Source organism: Penaeus japonicus, unplaced genomic scaffold (genome assembly GCF_977035675.1).
Source record: "Penaeus japonicus unplaced genomic scaffold, GWHDUDI00000001_assembly GWHDUDI00000016, whole genome shotgun sequence".
Lineage (NCBI taxonomy): Eukaryota > Metazoa > Arthropoda > Malacostraca > Decapoda > Penaeidae > Penaeus > Penaeus japonicus.
The window spans coordinates 19,538,211-19,543,210 of record NW_028234418.1 but is presented as its reverse complement, the minus strand read 5'-3'; positions in this window follow the sequence as shown (position 1 = coordinate 19,543,210).

The window sequence follows — 5,000 nt, the reverse complement described above, 5'->3', positions numbered from 1 at the left end:
ATATATATATATATATATAATTATATAATATATATATATATAAATATATAATATATATATACAATAAATATATACATACATAATAATTATAATATTATATATATAAATATATATATATTATATATATATGATTATATATATTAAGTATATAATATATATATATTATATATATATATCTATATATATATATTTATTATATATATATTATATATAATATATATATATATATGTATATATATAAATATAATAATATGTATATACAAGTATAAATAAGTATATATATATAATATATATAGATATTATATATATATATATATATATATAGTGTGTGTGTGTGTGTGTGTGTGTGTGAAAGGAAGTGTGATTGTAGTGTGTTTTTGTGTGTGTGTTGTGGCCGTCTTTTGTCTATATAATAATATATAAATATATATATTAATATATATATTATAAATAATATATATAAATATATCTATATTACATATATATATATATATATATATATATATATATATATATATATACATACATATTCATCGCGCATGAATTGAGAGACACAAAAGAAGGTTATCGGCCTTGTACGTTGGTAAATAAAAGCAAAAAACGAAAGCAAAAGCAAAAACGAGTCTAGGCGCGTCTAGACTCCCAGCTGTTTTAATGAGAAGAGAATCTGATGGCAGCGTCCCCTTGGTACACACGAAACTTCAAGACACGTACACGTACATTGAATACGTAGCAATGACGCATTCGCTCACACACAGTTGCATGCGCGTATATATGAACATGCTTGCACACACAGATATCTACACGTACAAATGAACATACACATTTGACACATTCACACAAATACAAATGCTTATACGTACATATGACCATACGTGCACACACAAAGGTACACAGACATACATACACACACGTATACAAACACACAGCCATACACAACGCTAACCCGACCGTAAACATATGCATTGAACTGCATATTTGTCTAATATTCAAGAGCTGCTGTCCGTATCCAAGGTCAGAGAACAGCAAATACAATATGTTTTTGTTTCGGTCACGTATGATGGTATATAGTTCTCTCTCTCTCTCTCTCTCTCTCTCTCTCTCTCTCTCTCTCTCTCTCTCTCTCTCTCTCTCTCTCTCTCTAACATCTCCACCTGAACAACCTCCTCTCTCTCACTCTCTCTCGTTCTCTTCTCTCTTCCATCTCTCACTCTCTCTCTCTCCTCTTCCTCCTCACTCAACGTCTAATCTCTTCTCTCTCTCTATCTCTCACTCTCGCTCACACTCTTCTCACTCTCTCTCGCTCTCTCTCTCTCTCTCTCCTCCTCTCTTCTCTCTCTCTCTCTCTCTTCTCTCCATTCTACACTCTCCTCTCATTCTCTCTCTCTCTCACTTTTCTCTCTCTCTCTCACTCTCCTCTCTCTCTCTTTTTCCACCTCGTCTCCTCTCGTCCTCTCTCTCTCTCATCTCTATCTTATCATACTATCTATCTCTACTCTATCTCTCTCTCTCTCTCCTACTCTCTCACTCACTCTCACTCGTCTCTTTCGCTCTTGCTCTCTCACTCTCTCTCTCTCTGCTCTCTCTCACTCTCTCCTCTCTCTCCTCCGTATCTCTCTCATCTCTCTCCTCTCTCTCTCTCTCTCTCTCTCTCCTATACTCTCTCTCTCTCTCATCTCTTCTCTCTCACTCGCCTCTATCTCACTCTCACTCTCTCTCTCTCTATCTCTCTCTCGCTCACTCTCACTCAACTCTCTCTCTCTCTCTCTCTCTCTCATCTCTCTATAACTCTCTCTCTTCTCTCACTCTCTCTCTCCACTCGCTCGCTCTCTCTCTCACACGTCTCTCTCTCTCCTCTCTTTCTCTCAATCGTCTCTAATTCTCTCTCTCTGTCTCTCTCTCTCTCTAATCACTCTCTCCACTCTCTCACGGTCTCCTCTCTCTCACTTCTCTCGTCTCTCCTCGCATCTTTCCACTCTCATCTCTTCTCCTCCTCTCCTCCTCTCTCCTTCCTCACCTCTCTCTCTCTCGCTCTCTCTCTCTCTCTCTCTATCTATCTATCCTCTCTCTAGCTACTCTCTTCTCTCTCTCTCATCTCACTCTCTCTCACATCTCTCTTTCTCTCGTATCTCTCAACTCTCTTCTCTCTCTAATCTCTCGATCTCACCTCTCTCTCTCTATCTCATCTCTCTCTCTCGCTTCTCTCTTTTCTCTCTCTCTCTCTCTCTTGCTATCACTCTCTCTCTCTCTCTCACTCTCTCTCACTCTCTCTCTCCTCTCTCTCTCACTCTCTCTCTCAAATCTCTCCTCTCTCTCTTCTTCTCATCCTTTCTCTCTCTCTCTCTCTCTCTCTCTCATCCACTCTCTCTCTCTCTCTCACTCTCTCGCTCCTCTCGCTCTCTCTTCGCATTCATACTCGCTCCTCCTCCTCTCTCTCTCTCTCTCTCTCTCTCTCTGCTCACTCTCTCCTCTCTCTCTCTCACTGCCTCTCTCTCTCTCTCGTATCTCCCGCTCTCTGAACTTCGGCTCTCTCTCTCACTCTCTCACTCGCTCACTCTCACTCTTCTTTCTCTCTCATCTCTTCTTTCTCCTCCCTCTCTCATTCTCTCTCTTCACTTCGTCTCTCACTCTCTCTCTCTTTCTCTCCTCTCTCCTGTCACTCTCTCGACTATCTCTCTCTATTCTCTCTCTGTCTCTCTTCCTCTCTCTCTTTCTCTCTCACCTCTATCTCTCACTCTCGCGTCTCTCTCTCTCTCTCTCACTCTCCACTCTCCTCTCCTCGATCTTCTCTCCATCTCTCACTCGCTCGCTCCAGTCTCACTCATCTCTCTCTCCTCTTTCTCGCTCTCCTCTCCTCCTCCTCCTCACTCTCTCCTCACTCTCTCTCTCTTTCTCTCTCTCTCTCTCCTCACCTCCTCTATCTCTCTCTCTCGTCTCTTTTCTCTCTCTCATCGTCTCTTCACTCACTCACTCGCGCGAGCACTCCAGCTCTCGCTCTCTCTCTAGCAATCTCATCTTCTCTATTCTCACTATCCTATCCCTCTCGCTCTCTCTCTCTCAATCTCTCTCTTCTCGCTCTCTAGATGTCTGCGCTCTCTCTCTTCTCCTCCTCGCTCTCTCTCTCTCTCTCTCTCTCTCTCAGTCTCTCTCTCTATTTCTCACCTACTTCTTTAGTCTGGTTTTCGACTGTTAGAAAATATGGTTCAGGTCTTTCCCATCCCATACGATAGTTTAGGGAGAGAAATAGAAAGAGAGAAAGGAACAAGGAAGGGATTGCGCAATGGGACTAAAAGAGGGAGGAGGAGAGCGTTCGCGCGCCAGCCCCTCGCCCTGTGGAACTCCTGCGCCTCTTCCCTTAGGGCCTGGCTCTGCCCGCCCATGACTTGCACCTCCTTCCACAGCCTTTGTGGTGTATATTCCTGTTTATATAATGGCCGATCAGTCACCCTGGTCTTAATGGTGCTAATGGAGAGGCGAGTCGAACCCTCGCGTTTAAGGCTGGGCGATTTGGTTTTGGCTTTTCTGGTCTTGTTTGTTTTTGCTCTCGTTCGTTTTTCAACTGTGGTCTCGTGTGTTGTTTTTCTTTAGTATCTTTTATTTTGGTTGTCATGGTTTATCTTTGATATTGTTTTCTTATGAATATGAATATCATTACCATTATGCATATTATCACGATCATTATCAATATCAATATTATCATTACCATCATGATTATTATGAATATTGCTACTTTTGTTGTTATTGTTGTTATCATAGCTAATAAAAATGTTATTATCATCTTTACTGTTATTATCACAGTCATTATAATCTTGCCATGTGTATTATTGTTGCTAGCTTGCTTGTTTTTTTTGTTTTTTTTCGGGGGGGGGGGTAGTTACTTTGCATCCGAATATATGTAATTTCCTTTCATACCGCATAGAGAATATTAGATACTCTCCTCTTGCTTTTCTCTCCGTCTCTCTTGACCTCTATTCCTCTCTTTCTTTCTTCTGTGCTTATTAATTAGTGACTATTCCTGTAATGGACAAGCGTTCCTCCCCCCCCCCCACCATCTCTTGGCAATGACCATCCTCCTCTAATCCCCCTCCCCCCCCCCTCTGTCTTGGGGGACACATTCCTTGTCGGAGTGCTGAGCGTGACGTTGCAGAGGGATGTATTTACTCTTCTTTCTTTCTATGACTTTATTTCTTTCAGTTATTCAGTGTCTCCCTGCCTATCTATTTATCTTCATCTACTTCATGAACGCGCCTTCTTATCAAGCTTTTGTTTCCGTGCAGTGATTAATGGAAGACTGGTTGACATCTTATCACAAAACAGAATACTATGAACTGCAAGTGTTGATTCCATATAAATCTACGGGATCTTTCTTCACTTTTCGTTTATTCAAAAATTGAATATTCTAAATATAAATGGAATTGCCGATTTCTGATTCCTAATCTCAATTCCTGATCAGCATAATAAAAGCCGCCCCCAAAAATCAGAGCAGCAGCAAAAACAAAAGCAAAGAACAAGGAATGTTGACAACAAGCGAGCAAGAACAACTGTCCTAAAGGCAAAGCAACGACAACAAACGAGAGAAGAAGGGAGAGAGAGGGAGAGGGATGGAGGACAGGGGTGATGAGAGGGTGAAGATGAGGAAGAGGGGTGTTTGGGGGGGGTGACGGGGGAGGGGGAAAAGGCTGGGTAAGGGGAGGCAACATGACTTGGCGGAATTCTTACACTTCTCCGACTATTAATTATTGTGAGAGTGTCTTTTATGCCACCGTCAACATCACGTCGACATCCTCCCTGCGCACTGTACCCTGCCAACACCTCCCCCCGTTGCCAACACACCCCTACTGACACCAACCTTTTTTTTACAGTCGAAGAGAAAAAGAAAAACAGGAGATGTATTATTTCCAAGTTCCTATTTTGAGTGTCTGATCGTTTTTATATGTATTTGTATGTCTCGCTTTTATAGCAGTGACCTGAAGAAAGGGTGTAGTTCTATTGTTTACAGT